The following is an 18,050-nucleotide window of genomic DNA, read 5'->3' as shown; positions in this document are numbered from 1 at the left end:
GTTTTCTAGCAGAACATAGAGCAGAATCAATATCAATTGTGAAAGGACAGGGGCATCTGAGGGTTTGTAACAAGGGTTTGGGGGGTGAGGGGTGGGCACTGGAAAAGAGGCTGAAAGGTGGAGGCCCAGCTGTAGAGGCCTCGGAGACTAAGGAAATGGAACTTGAGGCTCCAAGAGCCATCTAAGGATCTTGAGCGTCTTTTGGCAAGGTCACTTCTGGGATGGCTACTTGAATGCTGCCTGGAGGACAGATTTACAACAGAGAAACTGAAGACAGGCGAAGGAACTGCGATCTCCCAGGGACAGCTCAGACAGGAAGTCTCAGCTTGACCATCGCCAAAGGGGCATATCAACCTTTGAGCTGCTCTTCTCTCCATCAAGGGCAAGCGTCCTCCGTCTTCCATCTATGTAGGAGGGTGGGGGCGGTGGGGGGGAGGAGTGCCCCTTCTGCGTTTCTATGGCTGGATGATACGATGACTCCAGCCTCAGAAGTTTCGAATTTCTCCTTGCCAAGGTCGGGCCCCTACAGGTGGGCGCCTGCGAGCCCCGGCCCCACGTGTGGGCCCCATGCCCGTCCGCGGCCGCGGCTCGTCCCCTCCAGGCCCGGACGCCGCCGCGGGCCGTGCCGGGCCGGGCGCTCCGGGAGCTGCGCGGCGGCTGCTCGAGGAGGCCTGGCGGGCGGCGGCGAGAGGCTGTGCCCCAGTTTGTGTCCAATCAGGGAGTGCGGGCTGTGCCCCGAGCCGGGCAGCAATGCGTAAACAAACCCACGGCAACTCCTCCGCCCCCTCGGCGCGCTCGCCCCGCGCCCGCCGTCGCCGCCGCCGCCGGCTCCGCTCTCCTCGCGCCCGCCAGCCCGGCCGCCCCCCCGCCGCCCCGCCCGCACCCTGCGGCCCCGCCCCGCCCCCGCCGGCGCGGGCGCCCTCATCTACCTCCCCACGCGCGCGCGCTCGCGCACCACGCGCCCCGCGCGGCCCGCCCGGCTCGTGGCCTCCCGAGAGCAAGGTAAGGGCGATGCGCCGGGACCCGGGCGGCTACCCCGCCCGGCGCGGCCCGGGGAAGTTTCTGGCGTCGCTGTATTCCGCCGGGCTGGGGGGAGGCCCCCGAGCGGCTGGGGACCGGGACGGGCGGGAGGCGGCCGCCGGGCGCCCGGGGGTCACAAGTTGCCCAACCTGCCATCGGGGCGGGCCGGCGGGCTGCGCGGCGGGGCGGGCGTCGCGCGGAAAGGGGCTGGAGGCGCGGCGGGGCCGGGCGCAGCGCGGGCGAGGGGAGGGCCCCGAAGAACTTTCTCCTCCCCGGAGGGGCTCCAGCCAGCTCGGGCCGCGGCCCGGCTGCCCCAGCGGCCGGCTCCCCGGCTGGAGGGAGCCCGTGAAACGTGTTTGAAGAAGCTGACGCAGTTTGTGACGCTCGCGGCTTCCTGACGGGGACGGGCAGCGGCAGCGCCTTCTCCGAGGAGGGACGAGCCGAGGCGGCGCTCTGGCCCTTCCCCCGGAGCCGCGCGCTCTGGCGCCTAGTTCGGGGGCCGGGGGCTCGGGGCGCGAGCATCCAGTGGCAGCCGAGAACCGGGCCCCGGCAGCGCGCGTCGCTTCCGTTTTGATTAGCTCGGGTTATTATATAAGATGTCACGGAGAGGAAAGGGGCGAGCGGGCGGCGCGTCGGCGAGGGCGCGTCGGCCTTCCGCGAGTGGCGGGGAGGGGCGGGAGGCCGGGCGGGCGGGGACCCACCTGTGCGCCCGCCGCGCCCCCTGCGGGTGCTGCCCGCGCGCCAGCGGGCAACGGGGACTGGAAGGGGGTCGGCGGCCGGGTGGACGGACGTGCTCGGCGCTCCCCTCCCGACCCCGGGAACACTCGGGCAGCGGCCGAAACGTGCTGTTTCCTCCTCGCCGCCTGGCCTGGGTCGACACATTTCTGGCTCCGGTCGTTTGTACTTTGAAACATTTGTTTAATATTAAGGAAGCTGCGTGTGCGGCCGTACCCGTACGCCCGAAACGTGTGGCCGTGGGCTCCGGGACGGTGAATGAATCATCGCCCCGCGGACCCGGCGCCGATGATTCATGCGCGGTACACCCCGCGCGTACTCGCCGTGTGCCTCTGCCCCAGGGACCGCGGCCCTTCCGCGGCTGTGACGCCTGGAGGACCAGGGGGGAGAGAGTGCAAAAGGGTGGGGTTTATTTTTTCCCCCTCCTCCCGCAGTTTGGGGGAACTTTAGGGGGGGGGTGTCAGTTTGCCCAGATTTCCCGAGGCTTGATTCCCGTTCTTAGAAGAGTTTCGAGATTCCACCTGGCTGAGTTGATGAGTCGGTGGAGAGCACTGGTTCGCTGCAGGTGTGGGTCCTCTCATTAGAATCTGCATGCTGTCAAGTGAGGTTTTGGACTCACTAGAAGGCATCCTTCTAGTAATTGCCTTTACTTAAGTACCGCCAGGGTAATTAGCAGAAAGTTTAAAAGTTAGTGGATCTTAAAAATAAGTAGTTCCTAAATAGATGGGTTCTACTTAAAGGCTTAGGTTTAGGGCTTTTTATTTTTATATTTTTTTAAAGCCAAATCCTACAAGGAACCTAGTTTACCATTAATTCAGAACTTTTGACCACTGTGACCACCCTTAAAGACTAACGACTCATTCCTACCATACCCTACGCTTTTAAGATTGAGTAAAGTTTTCTCATCATTTAGAACTTAACTCAAATGGCATTTACTCAGCAAGGCCCTCTTGATTAACTTAAGTGGCCTCTCACCCCTCACCCCAGGGACCACCCCCAGGCCTATTTTTTCTTCATAGAACTTAATCACTATCTGAAAGGATTTTCTTTGGGTGTTCTTTAAGTCCTGTCCCTCTGCACTAGAATGTAAACTATACTATGGCACGAGTTTTCGCATGGTTTGTTACTGCTGTAACTCTAGTACCTGTAACAGTGCCTGGCATAGTAGGCACTCAGATTTGTTGACTAGTGAATGAATAAATTCCTTTTCCCTGATTTCTTGGTGAGTCTGTCTTTGACTGTTGAACTTAACTGTAACCTTTTTGTGGGCCAGGCACTAAGATGGGACAGTTCTAACTTTTTTCTTCCAATTTTCTTTTGGTTGATTCATTTCCTCCTCTATGGTGTTAAATTACAGCACAAGGTGGATTTGAGCTGTATATCCTAAGATGCCGAGTATGAAGAACGATAAGGCATGTAGAGCCTTGTCAAGAGAAAGTGTAACTGTAGAGGTTAACGGATGATTAAAAATATTACCTGTGCTAGTTGAGAAGTAGAGGATATTGAAAGGAAATTGGCAAAGTCAGTTCCCACAGTATTATTTGTTTCCAGTGATATTTGAAATACTGATATTTCTATATTCCTCCCGCCCCACTGCCTGCGCACCAACCTCAAATTTAGCATAGTTTGGGATGGTCCCTAGTAGGTAGCACTTAATACGGTGTATTAATTTAACTGAATACAAGATTTCTGTCTCTGCAAGGGCCTCAGTTCTGTTGTTGTCAGTGCCCATAGCTTAACTCCATAGAAGAGTAGATAGAAGGAGTTATTTTAAAGTATATTTTAATTTGACTACTTTAAATGGATTGTAAAGAATTAAAACTATGTCAGTGATATAATGGAAGGATTCGAATGTCGTGCTTCATACTACCTCCCTTCAGGAAAAACTTTAGCAAACTTTTTGATTATAAATAACAAACTTTGGAGGCATAGCTTTACATTGTAGGAATCTTCTCAGTACCCAGTTCTTCATAATTCACTGCCAGAGAAGAGTGGGCTTCCAGCAGTTCCCGTTCCGTAGTAGTGTAATCTCAAGAGTGAGCTCAGACATAATAGAATTTTAAAGCTAAAAGGGACCTTAACGTTGGTTGGCATAATTCATTCCTTTTTATCAGTTCCTTAACTGAGGAAACTGAGGCATAGTGGGATGATTTGCCTGGGGAGCGGGACTGGGGTTAGAATCAAGCATCTTGACTTCTTGTTTGGAAGTCCTCGAATCAGCCAGAGCCCCCGTAGTTGGGGGTGAGTAGTCCCTGTGGTTAGTGGATTCTCTGCCTCTTACTGTGAACTCTCAGAGTGAAATGATGTCATATTCAGCTTTATACCCTCCCCTGTGCCTTGGCCATCCAAGGGATGAACACATACTTGTTGAATGTAGTTGGACAAATGCATTTTAAGTTAAAAAATTTAAGAATTGAGAAAGCAGGAAAACGTGTATCTTTTCCAGATTAAAGATGTTTTTGACAAGAAAGTCAGGATGTTAGCAGTAATTAACCTTAGAACTTTTATGGTAATGAAGCTGTTGCTTAATTTTCACGCCTCCAAAATTTCTAGTAAGATGGCTTACAACTTGTAAGTGTATGCACTTACTTAGTTGGCGTAATTATTCACTGAAGAAACAGTAGAAGGCTGTTTCAGGACACCTGGTAAAGGTCTTGCCTTTGCCACAGTGAGGGACGTTCAAGAGGGAGGGGACATATGTATGCCTCATATGTCCATGTTGATTTACGAAAGAAACTAACACAGTATTGTAAAACAGTTATCCTCCAATTTAAAAAAATTGGAAAAGCCTAGACTTCTCAGCCAGACAGAGTTGAGGCCGAAGCTCAGCTGTGTCCCTGACAAGCAGGGCTGTCTGTAGCAAGTTACTTAACCTTTTTGAATGTTCTCATTTCTGAATGGGGATAATACTGCCTACCTTGAAGGACTGTTGTAAGACTGGGAAAATGTATGTAAATTACCTTGTGTACGCTAGGCCCTTAATAAATGGAAAGTTATATTTTGACTTCTGATTTATATGACCAAGTGAACAACTTAATTTCTTAAAGCTTCAGTTTTCTCAATTGCAGAACTGGTGATTGGCCTGGGAGGAGGGGAATTAAGTGATCCCTAGTTTCATGCATTGGAGAAGGAAATGGCAACCCACTCCAGTGTTCTTGCCTGGAGAATCCCAGGGATGGGGGATCCTGGTGGGCTTCCGTCTGTGGGGTCGCACAGAGTCAGACACGACTGAAGCGACTTAGCAGCAGCAGCAGTGTCTTCTCTAACTGTATAGTTTGAGGAACTGATAAAAGATACATAGTTCCTGGATATGTCCTAGTGTCTCCTAGTTTATAGTCTATGGGAACTTGAACAGAATTTGTATCCTCCTCTTGTGTCAAAATTGTATAAATCTTAATTATGTTGAATTGGTTCATAGTGCTTTTCAAATCTACTGTATACTACTGCTTTTTTGCATATTCATTCTGTTTTGGAGAGTTTGATAATGAAACTCCAGTTACAAATCTTAGTTTATCTACTTAAAAAATGTAACATATAGTGGAACTATCTGTAACTTCATTATGTGTTTTCTAAGTATCTTGTAAATGTGTAATCATACTATCATAATTTAAAAAAGAAAAAGAAAAAAGAATGTATAATCTTCCTACAGTTTTAGTTGAAATTATTCATGTATCCTTGATCTAATAAGAGCAACTGCAAAAATGGTTAATTTCTAGGCCTTCCTAAGAATTTGGTATAATTAGCTTTGATGATCTTAGCTACGTTTTCATTATTTTATGTGCTATATGCTAGATACAAAGTTAACTTGAATATTTCAGCCTCTCATTCATCTTACTATGTATAAGGCAGTATAAGGATGTACATGAGTTAATCAAACATACGCACCCTTCCTTTGAGGGGCTTAGGAAGCATGTAGGGAGCTTAAGACAGATGCATGCTAAGTCGCTTCATTCGTGTCTGGCTCTTTGTGACTGTATGGACTGTCGCCCTCCAGGCTCCTCTGTCCATGAGATTCTCCAGGCAAAAGTACTGAGGTGGGTTACCATGCCCTCCTCCAGTGGGTCTTCCCAACCCAGGATTGAACCCACGTCTCTTACATCTCCTGCATTGGCAGGCGGGTTCTTTACCACTAGTGCCACCTGAGAAGCCCATAAGATAGGTAACCACAGACTTTATTACATGGAGGAACTGTTACAGAGGCACAAAGTAAATGCTTTGTGATTTTAGAGAAGGAACACACTGTTTCTAGCTGGGAAAAAATGGGGAAATTTTAATTAAGGAGTCTTGAGCAAGGCTTTAAAGAATTGGTAGAGTTTCAACTGGCAGAGATGTAGGGCTCAGCCTATACTAAGACTTGAAGGAAAGCCTATATGAGCATACCCAAGAATGGAGAGGAACGTGGTCAAGCTGGTGGGTAAGGAGCCTTGAGGCAGGAGAGTGGGACAGCAGGCTGCATGCATGGCAGACATAGGACTGCGTTGAGCATCTTGAACACTGGGCTAAGGAGTCTGGTTAGTAAGCTGTAGATAACTGTCAACAGTAGTTTGAGTGGGGGAATGATGTGATGAAAGCTGTGCTCTATGACATCAATTTGTATTGGAGGTGTCATGGTTAGTCCCAGTTTGAAAGCTATTAAAATAGTTCCCAGAAGAGAAGCAGTGAGAACCTATGTTAGAATTGGGGCAGTTGGGTGGGTGAGAAACTGTAGAAATAGTAAATGCATTGGGATTAGTTGTCTGATTGGATGAGGGAACTGAGGGAGGAGTCAGACTGAAGCTAAATGACTTTGGATGGTGATGGCAGAAAATGAAATCATCAAGAAGGCCACTAGCAAAGCACCTATAAGTTCGTGCAGTCAGTGAAGATGTGTCTAATTAATGGAAGTCTGGATTTGGATATGTTGATTTCCATGTGTCTATGGAACTGTCCAAGTGGATGGCAGCTGTTAGAAACAGAGATGGAATTGCAAGCATCCTTATGACAGGGGATGCTGAAGCTGTGAGAATGTTTCCAAGTGTGAGTGAGAAGGGTAAAAGGCCAGGATGGAGCTCAGAAAAACCATGTTTGTGGGCTTGAAGGGAGATAAAAGAGGCTAACAGGATGACAAGAGGAAAAGCTGGAAGAGAAGAAGGAAAAGCTAGGGTAAAGACAGGTGAGGAAGGAGAATTTGGAGGGGCCAATAGGGTAGAGACCCTGAGATAATACTTGGAAAAGGTCATTAGGATTGTCAGTGAGACCGTTGTCAGTGGCCTTTGAGGGTCAGGGTCATTTGGGCAGTGGAAATGGAAGTCAGCCAGGGCCCTGAGAGGCACCTGAGTGTAAATTGGAATTGGACTGTGAACATCAGAGGACAATGACTCGAGGTGATGAGGGGGCCAGTGGACACTCTTAAAACTGTATGTAAAGCCCAAGAGTGCTATGCATTGAGTGGCTGTCAGTAGAGAGGAAGAGACTGAAGCTCAGGAGAGGGAGCAGGAAGGTGGTTAGTGCTCCTGGAGCACTAACTCCTGGAGCAGGAGGGAAAGGAGCTGGAGAAGGTGACCACGTATCAGATTACCCAAGACAGTCTCAGTTGACATCTGTCATCCCGGTTCAGTGGTGGGATAGTATTTGGACAAATATTACAATTAGTTGGACGAGTAATGCCTGTTTTTATTCTAAAACAAAGTCCCCTTTTGAATAATAAATCATTTGACCATGAGAAAGGTGGTTATTCATGGAAAAACATGTGACATGGAGGGGAAAAGATTAAATGAAGGCAAGAAGAAACTGCAATTGAAAGAAGAAAGTTGGAAGCTTGGAGGGAGTGTGATTGCATCTGAAATTGGTAGGTTCCTCTTTTTTAAAAAAGGGAAAAAACAACAGAGGCCAGTTTCTTGGCTGAGAGTATATTGAGAGTGAGAGGTAAAGCTGGGAGGTGGAGAAGGGGGGGAAAGATTTGGAATGGATCTGAGCATGACCAGAGCCAATGGTGGTGAGGAGGACCTGACAAGTTGCTAAGAAGCCTTCACCTTAGCCTTGTGATATGACGAGTCTTCCCTGTATTTATGCTTTTTCTCCAGCAATACTCAGAAAATTGGAAGTGGAGATGGTGTGAGTATCATTGAAACTGCCAGCTCCATATGGGTCCTGGGTTGAGGAGGAAGGCGAGTGAAACTAGTGTTGATGGACTGGGAGAAAGAGCTGGAGATGTGAGGGTAGAATGCGTAGTGGCTGGTTCAGCGAGAGCGAATGAAAGGCAGGATTGGAGTGGAGGGGGAGGGTGTCCAGGGCTGGGCGGTGAAGCGCCTGGGGGACTTGTGCAGTAGCTCATCGTGATGGAGAAGTCAGTAGTGAGCAATGATGTGAATTCAGAGCGTGGCTGAACCTGAGGATGGTGAAATAACACAAGCATGAGGTCGGATTTCACTGATCCTCAGGAACCATGAGGCCAGGGTGTCACATCACACACACACATATGTTTTTAGAATTCTGGAGTGCATTTATTAAAGCCTTTCTGAGCTTTTAGTTCATAAAGTTGGAAGCATCTTGAAAGAGGAAAGTTATTCCTTCAATTAAAAGATGAGGAAGCTAAAATCTTTTAAAGGCTTTCTAGGAAAACTAAGACCCACCCCAGATCACAGCCATGTGTATGGCAGAGTTTCTCTGGAAAGAATCAGAATCCCTGAATTTCAGATTAGTGTTGCCCTTCAGGGTAGAAGGAGCAAAAAAGTATCCACTGAACAAAGTCTTAGGATGCTTCCTCTTAAAGAAGAAAGCTTGCTTATTGCTTCTAGAGCACCTGTGTTTGTGAGCACAGAAACCCACTGAGGAGGGCTGTTGAGTCATGTCCACAGTCTCTGACTTCTAACTGAAAGGCAGGTGATGGCGTCTCTGAGGAGGACCCATGGAAAGCACCCCTTCTTTCCTACCAATTAAAAAATAGATGAGAGCAGCAGATCGTCAAAAAATTTACTTCATTATTGACGAAGACTAGGCTGGAAGACACAGCTCAGTGGGAAGGCCAAAATGGTCTTATAAACTGTGTATACCCTAGGCTAGACTTCGGAACAGCCTACTGGATGGAAAGTTTGAGGCTGCAGGGCAGAAACACCCATTTCTGCCTTTCACTGTTCAGGCAAAGAGACGAGGCCAAATCTCTCATGCCTGATCTCTCTGATAGGAAAACTCCATCCATTTGTAGACTAAGAAACAGAGCCACGATGTCACAAGCCAACTAAATAAGTGGCTCCACCTCCGTGGAGAAAGCATGGTGTGGGGAAGAAGACAGGTGTGGATGGGGATTATCCCCGCCCCTCCCCCTTGGGAAACCCTGTGGGTATCAGACAGGCATTTGTTTCCCTTGAAACCCCAGGTTATAGACTACTCATAACTTTCGTGTTTATGTTGGAGTTAAACTAGCTTCTGAGGAAGCAGGTGCATTTTTATGTTAACCAGAAGTGAGTGAAATGACTCAGAAGGTGTGAGCATAGTCCTTAGTTAGTTGATTTCATAGCCATGCCAAGTTGTTCTCTCCTCCCTGTCTCAGGAATCTCCAGAAACTCACTGGTACCATCAAAGAGACCACCTTTGATAACCTGCTTTTGAATTCAAAGTGGAAAGTTCTTTGTCCTCATAAAATGCTGAAGGAGCCTTTGATTGGACATATAGCACTTGGAGTTTGTCCTGATTCTGTCGCTGTTAGTGACCTTGCTGCTAAGTCACTTCAGTCGTGTCCGACTCTGTGCGACCCCATCCCTGGGATTCTCCGGGCAAGAACACTAGAGTGGGTTGCCATTTCCTTCTCCAATACATGAAAGTGAAAAGTGAAAGTGAAGTTGCTCAGTCGTGTCTGATTCCTAGTGACCCCATGAACTGCAGCCTACCAGGCTCCTCCGTCCGTGGGATTTTCCAGTACTGGAGTGGGGTGCCATTGTCTTCTACTAATTAACTATTACATGCCTCAGCTTCCTCATCTGCAGCATGGGAGAGCACAATGCCTGTTCTGTCTCCCAGGTATTTGATGTGAAAGTGCTTTGCAAATAAATAGTGTAAGATATCAACATTACCGTGTGGGATAAAAGGTACATTCCGAAGTTTAAGAATTTTTTAAAAGTAAAGTGTTTCAAATGAAACAACTGAGATGACTGTTGAATTTTGGTGGGACCCTGCTTTAGGCACTGAAAGTGAATCATGGTGACTTTTCTACCTTTAGCCATGTCAGAGTGTATAACAGTTCTGGCCAAGTGTGATTAAAGCACTGCATTTATGACAAATGAAAAATTTGCCTTTTTATCTATTTCTCTTTTAACTGCTAAAAAGGTATTATTTTTTTAACTGTAAAAGATAACATATATAACATTTTGAAATGTAAATCTCTAGTTCAATGAATTATTTAAAAAGTGAACATCCATGGAACTACCTCCCAGCTCAAGAAATAGGACAGTTTCATTTCCCACCCACCCCTGCACAGGAGTCTTTTTCCTTTGTTAGGTGCTTGGTTTTTCTTTTCAGGGAAGTTATAAACATTGACAGGTCCAAAATATGTGCTTCTTTGAGTGGAATTAGATCAAAAGTGTAATATTAATGTTTTACTTGGTAGTTATTTCTTATAAGTATGAACTTAGTGTTTTGGATAAGCCTTGAGTTTTCAGCTTTAAGGATCCTAATCTTCAGGTTTAGAACCGTCAGATTTTTGTCCTTTGAATGAAACACAAAAAGTTGTAAGCCTTTGGATGTGAGAAAACTTAACTTGCCCAGTTATTTTTTAAATATTCTGATCATTCCTCCTTTGCCTAGTTTTAGAAATGAAATAACTAAGACTCCAGTATTGTTGATGACTTGTACAGAAGTCAAAGGTCTTCTTGGAAATACTTGAACATTATCAAGGCAAATACCTTTCAGTTCAGGTACCATAGGCTAGATCTGAAGTGGCAAGAGTCAGTGAAAACAGCTTTATTGCATGAAAACAACCTGTATTTTCTTTCATTATAATCTAGTGTTCTAAGTACTGCCATCTTTTAAGGCTTAATTAATGAGTCAATAAAGCAGAAGATTTTTTGGTATCCAGAATAGGATTATGTGTTGTTTTTTATGTTTTTTATGATTAAGACAGAAAATGATGGTAAACATGACAATAATTGAGAAAGTATCTAAGCTAATCAGATGTGTCTATAAAAACAGAAAAGCCACGAGTGTTTCAAAAATTGATAAAGGCTCATCTTTGGGGGCCAGTTTCTGTGGTTGTAGGATTGAGTTTTTGGGATTCCGCAGTTTGGTGGATTGAATGTACGTTAACCCGCCCCTCTTGAAGCGCGGTTGCAGTGATGGTGAACTAGAGATGGGACACACCAGCACACTTTTGGAGGGTGAAAATCCGACAGACCTGTGGCAACTGACTTAGTGTGGTGGAGAAAGCTGCTGCTGCTGCTGCTGCTAAGTCGCTTCGGTCGTGTCCGACTCTGTGCGACCCCAGAGACGGCAGCTCACCAGGCTCCCCCGTCCCTGGGGTTCTCAGGAGGTTGGGAATAGAAACTAGGAAGAAATGGCCAATTTATCCCCCAGAATTCCAGAAGTGCTCTGGAATTAGAGGTTCTGAAGCAGGGCATGGGACTGGAAATAAGGGCTTGATTGAAAATCTCAAAGAAACGAGACTCACAGTTCGCTTCTCCCACCCCTATATATAGCAAGAGAAAGTCCTGAATATTTTGTCTTTGGAGAAATCAAGGTAAATTAGCAGCTCTGGACTTAAGGATAACAGGGAGAAAAAAGAGGGTAAGAGTGAAATGCTCAACTGAAAACAGAGTAATTTAATGAAATTGTGCCTACTGAATGGTGAGACCTGGTATTCTTTTTCACTCATTCCCAATCCTAGGGTAACCAGGTAATCACCAACCTGGGCAGGATATTGAAGGACTCTTCTCTGGGCAAAATGAACAACCCGAAAAAAAAAAGAACCTACATATACTGATGTTTTCTCCCACAGTGAGAAAACTTACTACCCAGTCTTCCTATGTGAGCCCACTACTAGTCAACCACTCTACTCCTTCTGTTCTGTGAACATGGAACTTACAACTAGTTTTTTAAAGTGTGTGTGCACGCTCAATTGTGTTTGGCTCTTTGCGACCACATGGCCTATAGCCCCCCAGGCTCCTCTGTCAATGGAATTTTCCAGGCAAGAATACTGGATTGGGTTGCCATTTAAAGTCAGTGAATATGAGACATTTGAATAAACCGTTCAGCAATGAAAAGGAAGGAACCAGAACAAATGAGAAAAAAAAAAATCATGAAGGAAACAAATGCAAAAATAAGAAAATGGAAATAATCAAAACCAATCCACCTGTAACTAGTGAAATAGGAAGACGGCTATAAGGTAATAATTAGACAATAAGAGATAGGTCTTAATTAAAAATAAGATGGCAAAAATCATTTGAAGGACCAGAAGAAAAAGTAGAAATAAAAGCAGAGATATAAAAAGAAGTAAAAAGTATAGTCAGTCAGTAAATCACGTGTTATATTTATAAGAGTTCCAGAGAGACTACAAAAATAAAAAATTAAAATAAGCAAAAATTTTTTAAAAAGAGAGATTATAGGGAAAAGTAAAAGATAAGAAATTACCAAAGACATATTACAAGCTATTTTCCCAGAACTGGAGAACATACATTTGTAGATTGAAAGAGTTCACAAGATAGCCAAGTGAATGAATGAAAAAAAGATCCACACAGGGAGTGTGTATAGGACATAACATTGAAAATTTTTAGGATACTGATGAAAATGGGAATAAGTTAAATCCTGTCTGGGGTGGGGGGAAGAGATAACATACAAAAAAATTGGGAATTGGAATGGCAGCTAAGAAACAATGGATTCATTCTTTCAGAATTCTGAGGAAAATTATTTTCAATCTAGAATTTCAAACTATCAAGTGGAAGATACAATGTGGACATTTTGTGCATGTGAAATGTCTCAAAAGTTTATTTTCTGTGCATCTTTTTTAGGAAGTTATGGATCAGTATAAAAATGTGGGTATCCATGAAGAAAGAATAATATATAGTCTTCTGGAAACAGAGGCAAACACAGGCGAATTCTAGGGTGACAGTGAAATCTCAAGGTGGCGGTAGTGCAGCAGGCCTGGAGAGAAGCCGTCCAGCTCAGAGCAGCAGCTGTCCAACGAAAACAAAAGCAAAACCCACAGATGCTCTGGTACATCTGACCAAGCGTGGGATATTCCTCAGTGGGGCTTTCCATTTCCTATGGAGTATTTGGTATAAATTATTGATTCATAAGGCCTATTAAGTGGGGGAAGTAAAGGGCAATTCTAAACTCCAGAAAAATTAAATGGTCTTACAAGAAGAAGCACATGGGGTGAGATTTATATTTGCTTCGGGTGATGTCTGCTCCATGCAGCTCTTCGGGAACCCAGGTTCCTTCCACATTGTGACTCCACCATCCTCTAAGCCTTAGAATCTAAGGCGTTGTCCTCACCTGTGTGAGTGGTTAGCTCTTGATTGCAGCCTGTGTGCACTCCAGCGCACAGGAATGGGAAAGAGCAGTGATGGGCAAAGGTTTAAAGTTCAAGCCTGCAAGTAGCAAGATCACTTTCCCTCATATTCCAGTGGCAAAAATTCAATCACATGGCTACATCTAGGGAGAATATTCAGAATATTTCATAACTGGTAGCCCATCAGAACATAGGTTCTAATATGGAGTGAGAACTGCTCTAAAAGCTCCCTCCTGTATCAGACGTTAGCATTTTGTTTGCTGGATAATGGGGACAGGAGAGGGTCCCTGGAAGGGCCTAAGAGAGCTCAGGTAGCAGTCATTTACCACCTGGTGTGGAAGTATTTAATAGTGACTGGTGCAGTGTACTGAGACACGTGCCTTATTAACCCTGACCATTGGAAGGACTGATGCTAAAGCTGACACTCCAGTACTTTGGCCACCTCATGTGAAGAGTTGACTCATTGGAAAAGACTCTGATGCTGGGAGGGATTGGGGGCAGGAGGAGAAGGGGACAACAGAGGATGAGATGGCTGGATGGCATCACCGACTCAATGGACGTGAGTTTGCGTGAACTCTGGGAGTTGGTGACGGACAGGGAGGCCTGGCGCGCTGCGGTTCATGGGGTTGCAGAGTCCCACGTGACTGAGCAACTGAACTGAACTGAACTGATACATACTACCAGAGAGGTTGGGGAAAAATATTGACTTCACTCTATCATAGAAGTCTGGGAGAGGATAAGCTAGTGTCTAATAAGACATTGGTTGCTGCTAAGTGGCTTCAGTTGTGTCTGTCTCTGTGCAACCCCATAGATGCCAGCCCACCAGGCTCCCGCATCCCTGGGATTCTCCAGCCAAGAATACTGGAGTGGGTTGCCATTTCCTTCTCCAACGCATGAAAGTGAAAGTGAAGTCTCTCAGTCGTGGCCGACTCTTAGCGACCCCATGGACTGCAGCCTACCAGGCTCCTCCATCCATGGGATTTTCCAGGCAAGAGTACTGGAGTGGGGTGCCATTGCCTTCTCCTTGGTAATTTTATTAATTACTAAATGAAAGTCAAAAATAAATCAAGAAATATCAGTATAAGCATATTGTTTAGGAATATAAAATTAAGTATCAAAAGAGAAATAGTTAAATATTTTTAGAGTAGATTGCGTTTGGCAAGTTAGTTTGGGGGTGATTGGAGATGTAAGAGAGGTTACTGCTGTGTTTTCATTTTAAGTCTGGTAGTAATTTGCATGAGTTATATTGACAAAAATAAAACTAGTAAGAAAAAACAGTAATCCAGTGCTAATAAGTACATTAGAGAATGATTTACATGGAATCTGGAGCTTTTACAAGTATACATTAAAAGTTAAGAAACATTGTTTCAAAGTTAGACTCCTCCCTCAGGACTGACTCCAGTCCTCTGGAATCACTGTGTCTCACAATCATTTGAGGGAGCTTTAAAAAAGTTCAGATGACTCCCGCCTTCCTGAGACTCTGGCTTCTTTGGCTTTGGGTGGGCCCCAGGGGATTCGTAACTTTTCAAAGAACCCCAGATGCTTCTGATGTATAGGGAGGGCTGACTCCCAGCCAAGTAGTTTAAATACCCTTGCTTCTGCTGCTTAAATGTTTCTTCTTTTCTTCCTGTCCTCTCTCACTGCTTCTGCTTCAGTCTGATCTTCTCTGTCTCTCAATTCTGAACCAGTGTGGTCTGTTTGGGGTCAGAAGAGTAGGAGAACAGAAAGAAGAGACATGGGAGAGGTCATTTGGATGACTGAATAGTGAGAATGGCTGTACAGAAAGCCAGTATTGTGTCCTTTTGTTTTGCAGAAACTAATTAAATTGATGGTCTTATCTTGCATTTCTGATGGAGTAATTTTAGAGTTCAAGTAAATTTGAACTTAATGACATCTTGTTATTTCTTTACATTTGGTATTGCCTCCGGTGGCTAAATTCACAGCATCCTCAGGTTGCCCTCAAGTTCTTTTATCTCCCCTAGGTTTGGCCCCTGATGGGCCCAGCTGTGGTTGACCAGATGTTCACCACTAGCACCTGGGATCACCAACAGTTCCTATAATGCTCTCGTTTTCTGTGAGGGAATTCTTAGAAGGAGATTAGCAAGCAAGAGATGAAGGAATTTCAGAACGATGTAATTTCCCAAGGTTAGAGGTCTTGTTGAACTAGACTTTGATCACAAGAGATTTTGTATACCTTAAAGGAGAAATGTTTGTTGTGTGGATGAGAAAGTTTAGACCTCAGGGAAGAACTTCTTTTTAATCTAACTTTGGATTTTTTAAATTATCAATAATTACAGGCATAGTTACTTTCCTTTGTACCTTTCCCCAGCCCCATTCCCTGCCTCTGTAGAGTCAGCTGCTCTTGTGAATCAGATGTCAGAGATCTGCTTGTGACCATTTCACATCAGGCCAGTGCCCGTACCAAGCAGGGAGGACTTGCCTCTCGCAGCATGTCCAGGGTATAAGGAGCTGTCCTGGCTGGTTTCTGAGCAAGTACTTTACATTTAATACATTTGTATGCTGGGGTCAGAGTGTGACCTTTAAGATGAGGGATTGATTCAGCCCATCAATCAGTCTTATTCAGAGCTTGCCCACTTAGTGCAGGTCTGTTCTAGGTCAGTGCATCTCACACTTCCCCATGCACACACACATTACTCTGGATGGCATTTCATTGCAGATTCCAGTTCAGTTGCTTTCAGGTGGGACCAGAGATTCTGCATTTCCATTAAGCTCTCAGGGGATGCTGTTGGTTCTCAGACGGCACTTAAAGAAACAAGGTTCTGGTTGCTGCTGCTGCTGTGAAGTCGCTTCAGTTGTGTCCAACTCTGTGCGACCCCATAGATGGCAGCCCACCAGGCTCCCCCGTCCCTGGGATTCTCCAGGCAAGAACACTGGAGTGGGTTGCCATTTCCTTCTCCAATGCATGAAAGTGAAAAGTCAAAGTGAAGTCACTCGGTCGTGTCCGACTCTTAGCGTCCTCATGGACTGCTGCCTACCAGGCTCCTCCGTCCATGGGATTTTCCAGGCAAGAGTACTGGAGTGGGGTGCCATTGCCTTCTCCAAGGTTCTGGTTACCGGTTCTCAATTCTCATTGCTTTGTGGAATCACCTAGGGGCTTCTAGGGTTTATCTGTATAGTGTTTCTGATAACCATTGGTCTAGGGTGGGGCCCAGATATGATATATATATGTATATATATGTGTGTACATATATTTTAAACTTCCTGAGTAACACTAACATGCAGATAGGATTAAGAATCACTGTTTGAAGCTCTGCGCACTTGCTGTGACTCACAGGTAAAGATCTTCATGTGTAGACTTTATAGCAATTTAGGAAGTATCCACAGCCTTTATGCATGAATACACCTACTTTGTGGGCTTCCCAGGGTTAAAAAATTTGCCTGCCAATATCTGAGATGCAAGAGATGTGGGTTTGATCCCTGGATCAGGAAGATCCCCTGGAGAAGGAAATGGTGACCTACCCCAGTATTCTTGCCTGGAAAATCCTATGGGCAGAGGAGCCTGGTGGGCTACAGTCCATGGGGTTGCAGCGAGTCAGACATGACTAAGCACACGTGCGCACACACAGATGACGAAAGGTGGCTATCCGAGGGGACATGCCTAAGAAGAAAAAAATAGCCTTTTCATTAAAACCCGAATGTCACCTAACAGGAAAAATATTTAAAGTGATGAACAAATACAAAGTTAGTGTCTCTCTCTCTCTTTTTTTTTTCTTCTTCCCAAAGGATCCTTCTGTCTTCTGCATCCTTTCACTAAGAGATCATGGGAAAATTATATTAGAAACTTTCTGATGCTTTGTTTTCTCTGGGGAAGGCTATACATTTACTTCCTATGTATATGTTTTGTTGTTATTTAGTCATTAAATCATTCCAACTCTTTGCAACCCCATGGCCTGTAGCCTGCCGAGGTTCTCTGTCCACGTGATTTCCCAGGTAAGAATACTGGAGTGGGTTGCCATTTCCAATTCCAGGGGATCTTCCCGACCTAGGGATTGAAGCCACATCTCTTGCATTAGCAGGTGGATTCTCTACTACAAAACCACCTGGGAAGCCCATGTATATGTTTACCTATAAATATATGTATTTGCAAAGTTTCCACATAGCCAGAATTCTAGTCCTTATCCTTTGCCAAATACTTAGGAAAATTTAGAGTATTTCCTATACTTTGTCTTAACTTGTCCTAAAACTTGAGTGACTTAACCATCCTGGTGAATAAACAGTTGTTATTCTCAGGATTTTCCAATGCTGATGGCAATGGATGACTTGATCTGCTCAAAAATCATAGGCCTTAGTTCAGCTCAGATGTTACTTGTTTTGTTATTCTTACAAGGATGATCCTAGAAGCAGATGACACAATTTTCTGTATATTAAAATTATGTAAATTACAATTTTGGGGGAAACAACAGCATTAAAACCAGTGGATTAAAATTAAATATAATTGTGTGGCTAAGAAATTGGCAGTCCTCTCTTCCACCTCCCTACCATTCAGTCAAAAATAGGGTTTTGATTTTATTTCCTTAACATAAACTTGTCTGCTTCATAGGCTCTGACTTGGGTCAGACCCTCCTTACTTCTTATTCATGTTAATTTCTTCACTGGAACTCCCTGCACCCTTACTCCTCACAGCCGTTCTGCCAGAGTCCTCATTTGCGGAGGTAAATCTATGGCTGAGGATAGAGTCTGAGGATGGAGTCCAGATCTCCAGGGTGTCTTGAGGGCTCTCTGACCTGGCCCTACCTTTTCTCCACCCTCATCACCTGTCACTTCCCTGGACAGTACTTTTTCTCATTCCTTAGCTGAG

The 18,050-nt window shown here is 45.2% G+C and overlaps 1 protein-coding gene across 4 annotated transcripts in view; it reads left to right on the top strand.

Moving 5' to 3' along the window:
- The first annotated feature begins 846 nt into the window (after window positions 1-846).
- PCGF5 (polycomb group ring finger 5) overlaps window positions 847-18,050 on the top strand; it is a 122,432-nt gene continuing 105,228 nt past the window's right edge. For 2 of the 4 annotated variants that reach the window (XM_070363774.1, XM_070363775.1), the window contains exon 1: window positions 847-1,002. The gene's annotated coding sequence lies outside the window, so the exon portion shown is untranslated. The remainder of the gene's footprint in view (window positions 1,003-18,050) is intronic. The other 2 variants (XM_070363770.1, XM_070363771.1) reach the window with 2 other exon arrangements.

This window comes from Bos mutus, chromosome 26 (assembly GCF_027580195.1).
Source record: "Bos mutus isolate GX-2022 chromosome 26, NWIPB_WYAK_1.1, whole genome shotgun sequence".
Classification (NCBI taxonomy): Eukaryota; Metazoa; Chordata; class Mammalia; order Artiodactyla; family Bovidae; genus Bos; species Bos mutus.
Note: the sequence above shows the minus strand (reverse complement) of the source record. Positions and strands in the feature narration are given on the sequence as shown.